The sequence below is a fragment of the Marmota marmota genome, unplaced genomic scaffold (genome assembly GCF_001458135.2).
Source record: "Marmota marmota marmota unplaced genomic scaffold, marMar, whole genome shotgun sequence".
Classification (NCBI taxonomy): Eukaryota; Metazoa; Chordata; class Mammalia; order Rodentia; family Sciuridae; genus Marmota; species Marmota marmota.
In genome coordinates, this window is record NW_025999853.1 from 1931011 (window position 1) to 1947836 (window position 16826).

The 16826-nt window shown below is 53.1% G+C and overlaps 1 protein-coding gene across 3 annotated transcripts in view; it reads left to right on the forward strand.

Moving 5' to 3' along the window:
- The first annotated feature begins 4140 nt into the window (after positions 1–4140).
- The window catches only part of Myh9 (myosin heavy chain 9), a 75646-nt gene continuing 62960 nt past the window's right edge, over positions 4141–16826 (forward strand). For all 3 annotated transcript variants that reach the window (XM_048802096.1, XM_048802103.1, XM_015482763.2), the window contains exon 1: positions 4141–4159. The gene's annotated coding sequence lies outside the window, so the exon portion shown is untranslated. The remainder of the gene's footprint in view (positions 4160–16826) is intronic.

The window sequence follows — 16826 nt, forward strand, 5'->3', positions numbered from 1 at the left end:
CCCCGCCCCGGAAGTTTACAGTCTTCAAGGAGAAACCGGGGCAGAGTGCCTGAAATACAAAGGCAGCCTGTGATGTGTGTCCCAAGCATGCCACAGACAAAGGACTCAGAGGAATTTCGAGGCCAGCAAGAGGGGCCAGCACTGTCTGGAGGCCTCCACGAGGAAGAGCACATTGCAGTTTTGGCAAACTGAGGCATGCGTGTGGTGTTGGAAAGTGAGGAGTCATTTAGTGGATAATTGGGGGGTAATTAAAAAAACGTCAAGAGATTGCTCAGTGTAATTCGAGAGCCAGTGTGCCCCCAGATGGCTGTGGGGTGACACCGAAGAGCCTTGTTCTTCACACTCAGCAAGTCCTGGCAGCGCAGGTGGGCAGAGCCAGGTGCCTGGAGAGCCAGGTGCCCTGCTAGCCAGCATTGGCAGGTTACCCAGTCCTGGGGGCAGGGCAGCCTGAGAGGCACATTCTGTGGGGCCCCTGGTCTGAAGGGCACAGGAGGGTAGGGGAAAGAGAGGGCTGGGTCCCTGGCCTTCATGTTTTTTATTTTTAAACTTTTTAACCTAAGGGGTTGGAGATGGGACAGCTTCTCTCTTGAAGGATGAAGGACGCATGTTAATCACAGCCTGCCTTTCCCTGCTCTTGCTCCAGAAAAAACAAAACAAGGATCTGTTAGCTCTTTAAAAGAAGAAAAACACACTCAAAAAATGCAGCATTGTTGTGTGGACTGGTAGGGTATTGCTAGAAACCAGGCTGGCTGGGCTTTCTTCACTTCCTCTTCTAGCTAATCCTTCAATAAAGTACTTAAGACAGCCTTACCAGCTTGACATCTTTATTTCAAAAGGAGAGGAGGGGTTGGCAGTTGTTTTCTTCTGAGCCTGGCCCTACCCTTTTCTTGGAGGGGGAGAAAAACCTAAAGCAAAGGGGGGAGGGAGAAAAAAAAAACAACAACAACCCTGCCTTGACAGCTTCCTCCCCAGCATCATGTTCCAAAAATATTTAGAATAACAAAATCTGTGTGTCCTCTTAATTAAACAAACGTCCTAATTTACTGAGCATAAAACAGCATCTCTGCCCGTGGGGGCAGGAAGTGCATTTTTCCTTTGTGCAGCCCCAGAGAGTCACTGCTTCTCACCTTAACCCTTGGTGTGCTGAGCCCCTGAGCTCACAGTCTTGGGTGACAGTAGATGGAGCCTTGGCTGCCGCTCTGGGCAGTGGTGCCCTGTGGTTTACAGAATCCTGTTCTTAGACCTGGGAACAGTGGGGTCATGGGAAGAACATGGAGTTGGAGGTAGATGGAGTTCAGATCCTCACCTTATCTTACTAGCTTTGTGATCTTGGGCAAGAGAGATAATCTCCTGGAACCTCAGTTTCCTCATGTGTAATGGAAGACTCAAGCCTATCCTATAGGATCAGTTAGGAGAACTGGAAGGAATAAGGTACATAAAGTGCCTAATAAACAGTGGCTGTATAAATTTAAAAATATGTATATTATACACACATGTGTGCATTTTTTCTTTTTTTAAGCCTGTATACCCTAGGGTTGTTGGGTGAGAGTGGGGGTGCTTTGTTTCCCAAGCTCTGAGCTCAGGGTTCTTCTCACTTCTAAAAAGGTGCGCATGAGCAGTGCTTGTGGCCTACGAGGCCCGAGTGGTGTGGACACAGTGGTCCTGAGGCCCATCTGCTGATGCTTTTGCAGAGATGCACTTGATGAGCTGTGCTGGGTAACCTTGTTAAATGGCTCTGGCCTGGGCAGAAGATGCACAGACTGACTCCAGTCTTGGTTCTAAAACCATTTCCGGAGGTCTAGGTGATGGCGGGTTTTGTGTGAAGAGCACTGGTCTTGTATATCTGGGGACGCAGCTCCCAGCTCTGACTCTGCTTGAGAGTATGTTTGATTTTGATAGAAAATGCCATATTCCCTAAAAAGATTTATCAATTTATGTGTCTATCAGTTATGCATAGGAATGACTGGGAAACTAAAGAAATGACTAATTTAAATTCCTCCAAAGTGCTGCTGTTTCCGAGGCACTCTTGTACCTTGTTGGCGGGAGTGTATCTTGTACAACTACTTTTTTTTTTTTTGGTGGGGGGGTACAGGGGATTGAACTCGGGGGCACTCAATTACTGAGTCACATCCTCAGCCCTATTTTTTTTTAAACTTATTTATTTATGTATGTATGTAATGTAGTAGTGAGGATCAAACCCAGTGCCTCACACATGCCAGGCAAGTGCTCTACCACTGAGCCACAACCTCAGCCCTATTTTGTATTTTATTTAGAGACAGGGTCTCACTGAGTTGCTTATTAGCACCTTGCTTTTGCTGAGGCTGGCTTTGAACCTCATGAGCCTCCTGCCTTAGCCTCCCCAGCCACTGGGATTACAGGTGTGCGCCATCATGCTTGGCTACAACTACTTTTTTTAAAAGGTAGTTTGGCGATGTCTGTCAAAGCATAGTCCCTCTAACTGCCTTCTAGGAATTTATCCCACAGATAAACTTGAACAAGCAAAAGGAAATGTCTGAGAATATTCATTATAGCATTCATTGTCAGAGAAAAAGACAGGAAACAAGCTAACTGTCCATTCCAAAGTTGAAGTTCATCCTGGTACAGCTGTGCATTGAAAATCCTTGTAGTCCTTAAAAAGATGAGGCTGATCTAAGTGTACTAGAGAGGACATGCTCTCCAAGATAGGTTGTAAAAGAAAACTAAATGCAAAGTCATGGGCACAAGTGCTCCTTTTTTTTTTTCTTTTAAAGAGAGAGAGAGAATTTTAATATTTATTTTTTTAGTTTTCGGCGGACACAACATCTTTGTATGTGGTGCTGGGCCTTGTGCATGAGAGGCAAGCACTCTACCAACTCTACCAACTGAGCTGTATCCCCAGCCCGGTTCTGTTGTATTCTCAACAGTTCACATTTTCGCTACAGTGACCTCTTAGGCCGTTAACTGATCTACTCCCTCATGTTCTGGGAATTGGTAAATGATTAGTTTTCTTTGTTGTATGAAAAAAGGAAGCCCACATGTGCTTCTGGAAAGTATTTTGGGATACCAGGGTTCCCACAGATTGCCTAGCTGTGTCCTTCTGTCCCAGAAAGCCCACCAAATCAGAAGGCTAAATCAGACCTTCCCTTGGGTCCTCTTCTCTATCTTTTTTTTTAATTAATTTTTTTGGTACTGGGGATGGAATCCAGGGTGCTTTACCACTGAGGTATACCCCCAGTCTTTTGAAACAGGGTCTCCCTAGGTAGCTGAGACTGACCTCAAACTGGAGATCCTTCTGCCTCAGCCTCCCAAGTTGCTGGGGTTGCAGGTGTGCACCACTGTGCCCCCTGGTCTTCCTCTTTTTTAACTTGAGGTCATTGCCTCACTATATAGAGCCCCTTTCTCTTCCAGCTCAGTTGTCTCCCAGACATCTGGCCTGTGGTTTTTCTGCATTAACAACACTGGGAAAGCCCACCTTCTTGAGAAAATGTGATCAAGGGGCATTGTGAGTGGGAGGACCCTGACCCCCTGCTCAAGGAAGGCCTGCCTCAGTTTTTGATAGTGGGTGTTGGAGCTGTTTTTGATAGTGGGTGCCCGCAGCTTGGTGGGCTCCTTTCCCTAGGGGAGGCTGTGAAAGACCCCACCAGAGTCCTGAGCAGGTCTGGGCCCTGCAAGGCAGCGTGAGGAGTGGCTGAGTCACTCAAGCACACGATGAGCCTGGCTCTCACATGGCCCTGCCTCCACATGGGCAGGTGGTTTGTGAGGGGGATGCCCTGTGGCATGGATCTGCCCCCAGTGCCCCTACCTGCCCCTTGTAGGGCACAGGGGGAGCTGCCGCTTGGGTCTGATGCGAGTCTTTAAAAAGGAACTGAGGCTGGCTGTGCTGGAATTGGGCCCTGTTTTGCCCCCTTCAAGCCTGGGTGAGTCAGTGCCCAGGCAGGTGGCCGGAGCAGGGCCCTGGCTGCCTCAGACTGAGGACTCTCCTGCAGCTGTCTTCCTCTCCATCCCTCCTGCTGTGGCTGCAGGGAGCCTCACAGGACCTGGGAAGGAAGTCACCACTGAAGGGTGTGACTTCCTGCCCAGGCAGGTTGGGCCCAGGCCTGTGGAGAGGTTTGAAGGTAGCTGGTCTTGCCCCACCCTGAAGTCACTTTTTGCAGCCGCCTTTCCCCGGGGACCTCCGGGTCCTTATGGCAGAAGAGAAAGGGGGCCTTCTAGGGAGGCCCCTCTTGCCCCGTGGGCCCTTGCGATGACCGCCCTCCAGTGTGGGGAGCTGTAGCTGATTTCTTTCTTGTAGAAGGTTGTCACTGACCAAAGGGACATTTACATGTTGGAAACCTGGGCCTTAGGTTTTCTTCCTTCTTTCACTTTAACTTCAGTTCTTCTTTGTTTGCTGGCTTGGTTCTGGGGGTTGAACTCAGGGGGCTGTACCACTGAGCTACTTGCCCCACCCTTTTTATTTTTTTTTTTTGAGACAGGGTCCCGCTCATCTGTCAAGGCTGGGCTTGAACTTAAGTTCTCCTGCTTTAGCCTCCTGAGTTGCTGGGTTTATAGGCGTGTACCTCCGTCCCTGGCTAATTAAAAAATTTTTTTTTCTCACTTAAAGAAGGAGTGGCTTGCCAAGGCTCCTTCTGTGAATGGTAGGAAACCTTGGCTCCTGGTTTCACACAGCCCCAGTTCTCGCTCTCAGAGGCTGCGTTTCAAAGTTTTTAAGCGGCTCCATCCCCTCTGCTCTGTGTGGTTTAGCCAGCAACACGCGCTCGCTCCTGGGTCTTTCCACCCAGGTCCTCTTCCACGCCCCAATCTTTTCCTTTGCGGGACAAGGTTAAAGAATGGGAGAGGGATTTGGGTTTCTCTGAACTTCTTCCAGGTGGGTGGGGCCCTTGGGCTGGAAGTTCCCACAGCTCAGAAAAGTCAGTCGCTCGCATGGGGTGGTGCCAGGCAGGGGTGGGCCATTCAGAAAGCCACATGGCGCCCACTGTCCTTTCACCAGGCCCGTCCATCGGGGCTTCCAGTAACTTTAACTCACTTAACGTCTCTGGTGATGGATTCTCAACCTAGAACCCGTGGTACAGGGAGCAGAGCAAGGGCTTGGGGGCAGGCAGACCCGGACCCCCCCAGGCTCTGCCTCCCAGTGAGCTTCCGCCTCCCCAGCACAAGCTGCCTGCCTCTGAGGACTGTGAATCTGTGTGAAACGTCCTTGTCCTCGTCCTCCTCCTCCTCCTCCGTGTTGTATTATGGACAGCAGCATTTATCCTCGGGTGGTAGGAAATATATGTTTGAGTTTTAGAGATTTTAAGTTTGTCCCACAAGGTGTCCCAGGCTGCCAGCAGGCGGCAGGCACCGCGTGGCCTTGGTGCCGGGGCTTCCCAGGCCAGCAGCTTGCTCCTAGCCTGATGCCACACGCTGGTCAGGCCGCTCTGAGCTGGCCAGAGCATTAAAGGAAATAGATGAATAGATGAATAAATAATCGGTCTCAAAGCCGTGGAGGCACCTTTATTTGGAGTGGTCCTTGCGCAGAAGCCACTGCTTCCTGTGTTTTACGTGAAGTCACTGGGCTGCAGAGGGCAGCTTCCTGTCTGATAAACACAAAGAGCAGAGGCTTTGGAAGTTTGGGTGACTTCCTCCCCTGGGCAGGAGGAGGGAGCTGTTTAGAGCTCACTGGGCTGTGAGGAGCTGGAGGTCAAAGCAGGTCCCTTTTATTGCTGTCCCCAGGCCGCAGCCTCGTGCCTGGCACAGTCAGCCCTCAGTCCTTGTTTCGTGAATGGGACTGGAGTCTCCCTGATGCCTTTGCTTCAGGTGTGGGCTGGGGCTGGGGGACAGAGAGGCCTAGGCAGCCAAAGACTCAGGCGTGCCTTGTAATGATGTCTCCCAGTGGGGCTGGGGACGCCCTTGGGAATCCCTGGGGTAAGAAAGGTGGTGGTGGGGGGTGTTTCAAAGTTTGAATTGTTTTTCTTTCTCCTCCTCTTCCTCCTTTCCCCCACTGGTGTTGGGGATTGAACCCGGCCTGAGCCTGCCAATAAGCACATGCCCTGCCACTGAGCTGCGTCCCCAGCCCTGGTTTCTAATATTTAAGAGCCCACTATTGAATGTAAGGGAATGGCCCTCCAGTTTCTTTGCCATCAGTTGACAGGGACTCCTCGAGGTCTTGCTGTGTGTCCTGCACTGTGCTGGCTTTGGTGTGGCTTCACCAGAGTTGGAAGGTTGAAAGAATTCCCTGGCCCCAAGGAACCTTTCCTTCTGATAGGGAGTCAGGACGTGGGGACTTGACGGCAGGCGGGCCCGGGGTGTCTGAGTGGTCAGGGACTTTCTAGCATCTTAAGCCAGGTTTCTGGAGGCTGGAGTTGCCCACGAGGAAGAGGGAAGATGTGGGAGGGGGCGAGGGAGGAAGGGACAGGGGTGGGCAGAGCTGTGGCCCCAGCTTTGTTGATAATCGTCATGGTTAAGTTTGTGGGGCTCCTGTGTGTGCCGGGCTCATACTTTTGTGTGGTTTGATTCACTGAGTTTTCCCCTTGTTCCCATGAGGTAGGAAATCATCCCATTTTGCCAGATGAGGTCATCAAGCAGGGGTCAGACTCTGGTGCTGTGATTGTAGCTGGAGGAGTGGCCCCATAGATGCCCTTGCCCTGCGGGTGGGCACCCATGAGGGGCATATGCCTCCCCCCTTGCCAGTTGGCCCAGAGGTTGTCAGAGGCACGGAGCTCTGGCCCCAGGTGGAATGGGGCCTCGCGTTCCATGCTGAGCTGCCCACTCAATGGGGTCGCCGTGTTGCCTTGGCTACCAGCTTCACCTTTAACTCCAAGCGACTATTTCAAGTGAGTGTGGCTGGCCCTCAGGGAAGGCAGGTGAAGAGAAGGGCTGCTGGCGTGAATCCAGGCCTGAAGGATTCCTGCTGCGCCTGCCTACTTTGGCTGGGCCCCAGGTACGGCCAGGCCAGGGGCCTGAGGCCTGCCACCTTCTCCTGGTGGGCTCCTCTCGGCATCTGCAAACTTGCATTCTTGCTTTCATGTGTCCGCCTGTCCCACCCTTTGTCCTTCGGTGGCCATACTCAGCTCTCCCTGTGTGCCAGGCACTGGGCCAGGTGCTGGGGTGCCAGGGGAGGGAGACGTGGAGCCTCGTTTCTGGGAGCTGATGTCTTCTAGCAGGTACAGGTGCCGGGAGCCTGGGGAGGCTAAGAGGGCTGCCTGGAGGAGGCTGCGTCTGAACTGATCGATTGCAAGGTGTGGACAGGGCAGGGCTTGTCCAGGGCTCAGGGCTGGGACCTTGTTCAGTCACTCAGACGCCATCGAAGTTCTGTTCAGGGGTGATTCAGGGTGCCCAAAGCCTTGTGAGTCACCTGGGCTGGTAAAAGGTTTTTCTCTGGGAGCTCCTGGGCCCAGCTCCCTCACAGGCCGGGGTAGCCCATTAAGCCAGGCTTCCTTGCGCCATTTCCTGGGAAGTGGGAGTGCAGGCCTCCACTCCCAGGTCATTAATCTCCAATGGATTAATGCTGGGAATTCTGCCTGTGCCCTCTGGCTGTGGTGCGAATCATTCCCAAAGGACTTGGGGTGAGATTTTTTTCACAGAATATTGAGAGGCATCATTGTTATTGGATCAGTTTCCTTTTCAAGACAAGTAAGGAGTAGGGTGAGGGTTATAGCAACGGAGCTGGCAGGAAGTGCGTTTCCCCCTCACCCCGGCCACTCTTGCGGCTCTCTGGGTTTCCTGTCCACACACACGTATTTTACATAATTGTAAGAATGGATACTGTGTGTTCTCACTTATCGGCTAGAATATGAAGTTTCCTATGTGGCAGCAGTCTCCACAATGAATATTTTAACGCCATGTTATGGTCCACTGAGGGGAAGAATCATTATTTACATTGCCAGAAAGTTCCATGGGTTTTATTGACTCTTGGAAATTCATTCATTCAGCAAATACCTCCTGAGCATCCATGTAGCTTTCTGCGGGCCAGGCCAGGCCACAGGTGCCTGAGAGGTCCTGGTTGTGCTCTTGGTGGGCTTGGGTCTAGACCTGGGAATAGCAAGTGCTTCCCTCTGGTGTTGTGGTGTGAGATGGGTCAGAGGACGAGGTGGCTTTCTGGGTGCCCAAATCCAGTTGATGGAAAACAGGTAAAACCACTTTGTCATTAGTGGTGAGAAAGCTTAGCCATGTGGACTCCAGAGCTGGGCAGTCTTTCTAGAGCTCCTTGGAGAAGATCTTCCACCTGCTGCTGCCCGCCTGGTGTGTGCTGGTGGCAACAAGGCCTGGGCCAGAAAGCCCCCTAGCGGGAGGTGGGGGGGCCCAGCCCCCTGGGAGGCCCTGGCAGAGAAAGTGGGTAGGAGGCCGTGGGGGGTGAGGATGGAGGTGGAGGTCTCTGAAGTGTCCAGATGCCACAGCAGGCACCTTGGGCTCTGCTGTGGCTCTCCTCCCTGGCAGGATCCAAGGATTGTAGCAGTAAATTGCAACAGTTTAATTTTGTTGTAAAGAGGAAGTTTCAGAATCCTAGTGGCTGCTTTTGAGCCAATATATGCTTGTTGTGAGGGGGGCTGGGCAGCGGGGAGAGGCTGCTGGCCCTGGGCTGGTTGCTGGGGTGGAGGGGCTGGTTGGCCTTGTGTTCTTTCCGGTTCCGGGTCGCTTCCTTGCCAGGTGTAGTGCTTCCCTCTCTTCCCCAGCCCAGCTCAGACCCAGTCGGTCTGACCTGAAGTGTGCTGCTGTCTTAGCAGGAGAGGAGCTGGGTTTGGGAAAGAGCCAAAGACTTGGGGATGCCTGCTGCAGGGGGGACGAAGGGGCCTGGGACCTGGGGATGGCGCTGTCCTTGGCCCTGGGTGTTTTAGGCTTTATCCAGCCCCTCACACCCCTCCCCTGCTTGCAGTTTGGCTTTGTGTGGGTGCCAGGCCTCTTGGGTTGAGGTTTGTCATGGTGTCTCCTCAGTGACCCCGTCCCCTTAAATGTGCACCCAAAGCAAGAACAACGAAGTGAACCCTAACCCAAGCTGTTTTTGCCACCGCACAGGGTGACCTGGCGTCATTGCTTTAATAATAAAACACCCTTGGAGGATTTCAGCACTTGGTAGACCACGATGCTCCCTCCCTGTGAGGTGTCTCGTTCCTTCATTCCTGTCATCTTTTTTACTGTTTTGCTGAAGACTGTCTTTAAAAGTATATATACTACTTAAAAATATTTACTAGCCAGCCAGGCTTTTTGGTTGGCTGGTTTGTTTTTTGTGATATTGGTGATTGAACCCGGGGTGCTCTGTCAGCTCTATTTATTTGTGTTTTTTGGTACTAGGAATTGAACCCAGAGGCGCTTTACCACTGAGCCACATCCCCAGCCCTTTTAATTTTTTATTTAAAGTCAGGGTCCTGCTGAGTTGCTGAGGCTGGCCTGGAATTTGTGATCCTCCTGCCTCAGCCTCCCAAGTCACTGGGATCACAGGCGTGCACCCCCATACCCAGCTGCTTCTTATTTTTTGAGTCAGGGTCTGGCTAAGTTGCCCAGGTGGGCCTCAAACTTGTGATCCTCCTGCCTCAGCCTTCTGAGTTGCTGGGAGCACCGGTGTGAGCCACTAGGCTGACATTTATTAGTGATTATATTGGAGGAGGGAGAGCAGGCACAGGAAGAGAGAAAGTGGGAGGAGGAGGTGGACGTTCAGAAGGTGCAACTGGACTAAATCCCATTTTCCTCTAGTTTATATGACACTGTTCTAGGTTCTGGGATGCTTCATTTAATAGAGCCACTGAAGTCCTTGTGGTTTCCATGCTAGTGGGGGACTCTGAGGGCACTGCCCACACCCTCGCTGTGGCCCTCTCCGTGGCACTTGCATGGAGAACAGGAGTCAAGTGAGGGGCAGGTGTCAGCTTGCTGGGACTGTCCTAAGAGAGCCCCACAAATTGGGGGTGTGGGCAGCAGGAATGGATTCTCAGGGTTCTGGAGGGGGATGTCCAAGATCGAGGTTCGGAGCTTGGCTTCCTGTGAGGCCTCGCTCCTCAGCCTGTAGGCAGCCTGTTTCTCCTGTGTCCTCACATGGCCTCTGTGCCTGCCCGTATCCTGGTCTCGTGTCAGGACACTAATCATGCTGGATTGGTGTCCACCCCTAGGACCTTGCTTTAATTTAATTACCTCTTTTAAGGCCTCATTTCCAAATGTCACATTCTGAAGTACTGGGGGTTAAGGCTTCAACAACTGGTGGGGATGTCCAGTCTGTGAGGGGTGAGGGTGTGTGCACAGAGGCAGACCGTGGCTCAGAATGGAGCTCTGGGTGCCCAGGGACATTCCACTGGCCTTTTTTCATTGAGGAGGAGCACCGAGTCCTGCCTCCAGGATGCTGCTCTGCCATTTGTTTACCTAACTGCTTGGGTCCCAGTTTCTCACCTGTGAACAGGTTGATGAAACCTGCTTCTGGGTGTCCTCTGGGCAGCTGACAGTCATGTGGAGCACACTCGTGTAGTGTCTGGTTCATGAGGGACCCATCAACCTCAGGCCCTCCCTGCACCTGCCTCTGCGCCTCCTCCTTCCGTCCTGCTTCTGTCCCCTTGCTCCCTGGTTCCACTTGGGATCCCCTTAGTGACGCCTCGCCTCATCTCTCCTTCAGGGGCCCTGGTCCACCCTGCCTTCTGCCCAGTGCTCCTGGGCTAGTGTCCTTGGAGATGGTCCCTCCCCATGAACCCTTTATACTCCAACAAGGAGTAGAAAATGGGCGCAGGACTGTAACTTAAGCTGCGCTGCTGGCCAGTGTTGGGCGGCTGCACCGCAGCTTGCCGCCACCGCCTTCTTTTTTGTGCTGGGGATTGAACCCCGGGCCTTGTGCACGAGGCAAGCACTCTACCCACTGAGCTGGTCCCCAGCCTGCAGCTTGCCATCCGAGTGCCACGCCTGGGCCCACTGTTCCAGCCCGCAGTGCAGGGCCACCCAGCTGACATGCTGAGCTCGCTTCCCCTTGCAGGGTCACCACCAGGATTTGTCCCACGCCCTCCCTGTGTGCTTGGGAGACAAGAGAAGGGACTCGACCCCGAATGTGGGTCGTCCAGACCTGGTTCAGCTTCTCCAAGCGCCCTTGGGTAGAGGGCTCTACTTCCCTGGCTTCTGCGGCTTAACCTCCATGAAGGGAGCATCTGGATTCCGTTCCCCTCTCCCTCCCCTGCTGCCTCCTGCTCACGCCCATTGCCCTCACCCCCACTCTCCCACTTGCCAGCTGACGGACCCTGGGCAAGTTCTGCCACCTTGTGCCTCAGTCTTCCCTATCTGTGTGTGAGGAGAAGAAATACCACAGAGGGTTTTGGTGCTCAGTTACTGTTTCATTCATGTGCAGTTTGCCCAGCATGGTGACTGCTTATATATTAAAAATCTATTTTAGGCGCCATGGCACCCGCCTGTAATCCCAGCGGCCCAGGAGGCTGAGGCAGGAGGATTGCAAGTTCAAAGCCAGCCTCAGCAAAAGCAAGGTCTTAAGCAACTCAGTGCGACTCTATCTCTAAATAAAATTCAAATAGGGCTGGGGGTATGGCTCAGGGTTCTAGTGTCCTTGAGTTTAATTCCTGTTCCAAAAAAAAAAAAAAACAAACCTGTTTTAGTGGCGCAGTGATGCACGCCTGTGGTCCCAGTGTCTGGAGAATTGTAAGTTCAAGGCCAGCCTGGGCAGTTTATCAATATCCTGACTCAAAATAAAAAGTAAAAAGGGCTGGGGATGTGGCTTAATGGATCAGAGCTCCCAGGTTCAGTCCCCAGTCACCCCCCCCCCATCTATTTTAACCTGTTTTTCCTATCACTTTATAAAGCTTTATGCCATATATAAAGCTTTATGCCATATCCAGGTTATTATAATTAAAGTCTCACAATCCCGTGAGGGTGGCAGTATTAGCATCCCCGTTTTATAGCAGGGAATGTTGAGACTCCAGGAACCCAACAAGACCAGGTAGCAAGTGAGGATCTAAGATCCTTTCCCAGATTCTGATTTTCAGGCCAGTTATTTTCCACGTCTGCTCCCCCCGCCCCTTCTCATGTCACTTAAACTGGTGTGGGTGATGTTTGTGACATTGGGTTTCGTAGACTGCGACTGTGCAACAGTGGTTACGGAGTCCTGGTTCCTTGTTGGCCTCGTAGTGCCAGGTGTCAAATCCAGCTCTCCCTCTTCCGCCTGAGACCCTCAGGTGGCCAGCAGTGCGGGTGGGCAGGCAGGGTGGGGTGCGCTCGCCTAGTCCCGGGGCACCTGGCTCCTGTTCTTCTCTCTTGGCCTCCCCCGCGGCCTCCTCCCCAGCCCACCAGCATGCTGTTCCGCCTGCCTTCCGCGCAGCCGGCCTGCCACCCCCACCACCCACCGGGTTCCTGTGGAGGAGGAGGAGGCTGTATAGCGCCAAGCCAAGCCGTGCAAGCTTTGTCACAGATCCACTTGCCTAGCTGCAGGCTCTGTGGAACCCGCACGCCCTCCCCAGTGCCGCTCTCCTCCCCCACTGTCCCCGCTCTCCTCCCCCACTGTCCCCACTCCTCCCTTGCTCCATCTGCAGTGAGTGCTGGGCTTCTCTCTCCTCAGGAGGAAGAATAGTGGCCTCCATTCAGCCTGAGACTGAGGAACTGACAGAGCCCTGGAGCCTTGTGTTCTCACGGTGGGGAGACGGGATGCCTGGCCGAGGGGGCTTCCAGGTGCAAGGCCCTGAACTCGTGGCCACTGCAGGATCACACGTGTTCTTGGAAGAGCAGTGTGTTCCAGGGAGGCTTCGGAGGGCCTGCTCTTCCCCTCCTGGACAAGTCCAGGCTTTAATCATCTCTGGTTTGAGAGAGTGGATCCCCGCCCCCGGCCCAGCCTGCCCAGCCCCTTTCTTCTGGCTTTCAGACAAGAATGCAAAGAATGTGATCCTCCTGCAGACCTGAGCCGGGATCAGGGTCTGGGGCCAGACTCAGGCTCTTCCGGCTCTACCAGGCAGCTTTGTGGTGCCCAGACCCTGGGACATTCCTGATTGGTTGTGGTGGGTTGGGAGTCCTGGACTCCTGGTTGTTCTGGGCCCTCCCCTCCGAGACAGGGGAGGAGCAGTGATGGGGAACGACCCACCCTCCTAGAGCAGTCAGGTTCAGAGGTGTCTGCAGGGAAGTCGGAGCAGGCCGTCTCTGCTGTGGGAAGGGAAGCTCAGGGTCCCCTCTGCACTTACCTCTTCCTGTCACATCACAGCTGCTGTTTGTCAGGTCCTACCAGGAGCTTGGCAAGATGTCCCTGTGCATCTGCTGCCTCGGTGCATCTTCAGGGGCAGGGGTCAGAGTCCCCAGTGAGACCTGCAGAGTGCAGACGCCAACAACAGCCGGGTTTCAGACACCCCTACCTCAGAGGGCTGCTATGTCCAGGGCGGTCACTTGGGAAGCTCTCAGAACACAGCACCAGTGGCTCTTACTTAGTTGTCCACACTGTCCTGCGAAGGGGGCTTGGTAGTTTCCGTTTCATAGATGAAGGAAAGGAGGTTCAGAATGATTAAATAACTGGGCCAGTTAGCCAGTGAGTGCAGGAACTGGCACCCACATCCAGGCCAGCCTGACTCAGGAGAGCCTCAGGTTCTGCCCTGACCCCAGCCCGCTCTTGTGTGCATGTGTGTAACCATCTCTGTGTGGGTGTGTCTTCTTGCACAGGTGTGTGCGCGGGGCGGGGCAGGGCTCAGCCCCCAATGGGATGGTGTGGCCCAAGCTGCAGCTCGGGGCAGTGCCGTTTCTTCCTCTTCTCAAGTGCAGCCTTGGCCACTTTGGAACCAGATTGTGGTTCTGGTAGAGGAGCGATTCTTGGTGGGTGGTAAAATAAGCAGCAGCCAGATTGCTGGTGAAGGACGTGCTGAGGTCATCCTGCCAGCAGCTCCCTGCTCCAGGTCATCTGGGCTTGGCCAGCCTCAGACAAGGGTGCCATGCAGGCCGCTCTAGGAACTGTAAGTTAATTATTCTCCTAAGTGTGAGATAAATGGATTTTATCTTCACTCCATTGTCTGTATCTGGATCGTCTTCCCTGGGCAGGCGGATGCCACTTGTCCCCCAACTTCTCTGGAAAGCTTGGCTCTGCTCTGTGTGCCTTCTCGTGCCCAGGGCTGGCACCACTGGCTCAGCTGAGAAAGTCCCGTGGGGCAGAAAAGTGGGGAGGAGATACAGGAAGCCCTTCAGTCTCAGGTTTCTTCTTGGAGGCCAGGCTGTTAGGGGGCTTGTTGTGGCCCAGGGGCAGTGACCTCTCTTCCTCTCCCACGCAGACTCCCACTGTAGATTGTCCTGGGCACAACCCCACAGACCTCTTCATGAGACCATTGTGTCTTAGAGGGTAAGGAAGGAGGGGATCCCTCTCCAGGTCCTCATGCCTTAACCTTGGTGGGAAAGGGGGCCACAGTGCCTCCCCCGCTTTGAGCTGGGAACAAGGGGTCTCCAGGAAGTCCATGGACTGCACTTGAGCTCTTTGCGCCCCTCCATGTCAGACACAGGTTCACACCTTCAGCACATTCTCTCAGGGTCCTCGCCGCCAATCTAGAGAAACAGAAACCCTGGCTTTCTTGTTGATACCGTGTGTGTGTGTGTGTCAGTGTCAGTCAAGGGCCAAGTACATCAGGCATGAGGGGTTCTGCTGTCCCAGGAGTATAGCTGGGAAGCAGCATGCCCACCTCCCCAGGACAGAGGCCTCCCTCGTCTCTCGGATTAGCTGTCCTGTCACTTCTGGGCGTCCTTTCAGCATGCGCTAGGCTGGAGATGGAGTGGCGTCTAACTGTATTGAATATGACCAGCTTTGATCTGTTGTCACCCTGGACTCTTCTTTGTTCTTCCACCTGGATTTTTTTCCTTCGTTTTTTTTTTTTTTAGGTGGTGGTCCTAAGGCTTGAACTCGGGCCCTCACACATACTTGCCTGCAAGTATTCTATCACTGAGCTACACCTCCAGCCCTTTTAATTTTTTATTTTGAAATAGGGTCTCACTAAGTTGTGGAGGCTGGCTGTGAATTTGCAATCCTCCTGCCTCAGCCTCCCAAGTAGCTGGGAGTACAGGTGTGCACGCACCATGCTGTCAGTCTCCCTGAGCCTCCAAGTCCCTCCTGTTTATGCAAAGGGGACAGCATGGCACCTGCCTTAGCTCTGTCAAGGTTGGCAGGAGCCTGCAATTTAAGCCTGTGAGATGAGCGTGTCTGACAAGTGCCAGGTTGTTGAATTGCTACAGCTGCCATCTTACCTGCCTGGGGCTGGGTCCCCACAGAGATGCCCCTTGGCTTTGGACTGGAGTTCTGCCTGGCCTAACTCACCATGTGATCTTGGGCCAGTCACTGGAGTAGTCTGTGGCTCTTCTGCCCAGTGAGGGTTGATCAGGTTTTTCAAACTGTCATCTGAGATTCATGGTGGGTCGGCAAATCGCTTCAGTGGGTGGCACGTAGTATTTTTAGAAGTGAAATAAAATAGGCTTGAATGGAAAATACCAGCGTGCACAGCATGTATATATCATTTCGTGAAGCTTTTGTTCCACATGTTTGTCTGCATTTGTGATGAAAAGTTCAACTTTTAAAATTTTTAAAAAACAGCTGGGGATATAGTTCATGGCAGGGTGCTTTCCCAGCACATGTGAGGCCCTGGTTCCAACCCAGCACCACAAAAAATAAATGCATAAAAGATATATATATATACACACACGTGCGTGCATACGTGCACACATGTATAATTCCACTGTGGTTTGAGATTTAAACAAAACTGGAGCCCAGCATGGGATGTCTGGGCCCCGTGTTCTCTCCTGGGGGTCTGTGGTCAGCTGTGTCTTGCAGGGAGTCCTAGCTGCCGCTGTGGCTGAGTCTGCAGAGGGACAGAGACCCTGCAGGATCAAACTCCTTGACTGAAGGGCTTGACCAAATTCTGGGAAATGAGCTGCATTCCTGGGGTGGAATAAATCACGTTGAGTTGGGTTAGGCAGGATGTGACTCCAAACCCCTGAAGGGGGCTGAGGGCAGCGTCTCTGGTCTCTGACTGACTCATTGTGAGCTCACCCGGGCACAGACGTCTTGGAAAGGGGCTGAGGTGTGGGGGAGGGCCTGGCCTGCCACGGCCACTCAGCACTGTGCCACTGGTGGCTGCTGGATGCCCACAATGCACAGAGGAGGGGCAGGGATGGCCTGGCAGCCAGATCTGGGCAGTGGGGTGGGGGTGCACCTCACCTGCACATCCTCTCCTGCTCCTCCTGGTTGTCCTGGGGGCAGCTGCGATTGTCCCATTTACAGGTGGAGAAACTGAGGCCCAGGGGGCCAGGTTACCCTGACTTGTATTCTGTTGGCTAAGTGTTGGGTCTGGCATCTCTCATCCAATCCATCAGCCTCCCGCGTCTGGGTCTAAGGCGGCTGTGAAGGTCAAGCGTGAACATTCACATTTGGAAAGCCTCTCCTTCTCAGGGATGAGGCTCATCAGTCCACTTAAATGACTGATTGATTCAGGAAGATTGTTGTTGATCTGTGGCCGGCCATGTGTCTCCTAGAAACAGAACAGATTAGTGTGCATCAGATACAGCTGGCAGTAAAGTGGAATGGCAGGAGGACAGTCGCCGAGAAGCCCTGTTCTGACCCGCTAAAGGGAGAGGCAAGCGGTGTGGTAGTCACACTGATGTTTGGACAATAAGGTCTGGGGTTATTGGGCTTAACATTAGTCACTTAGATGTGTATGACAGAAACCAGGTGTGGTGGCACACACCTGTAATCGCAGTGACTTGGGAGGCTGAGGCAGTCGGATCTATCACAAGTTCAGGGCCAGCCTCAGCAGCTTAGTGAGACTCTTGTCTCAAAATAAAAAATAAAAAGGACTGGGATATAGCTCTGTGGAAGAGTGCCTCTGGGTTCAAACCCCAGTACCGGAAACCAGGGAGAATGAACGGCAGAGATTTTATTTTTATTAGACTTGACT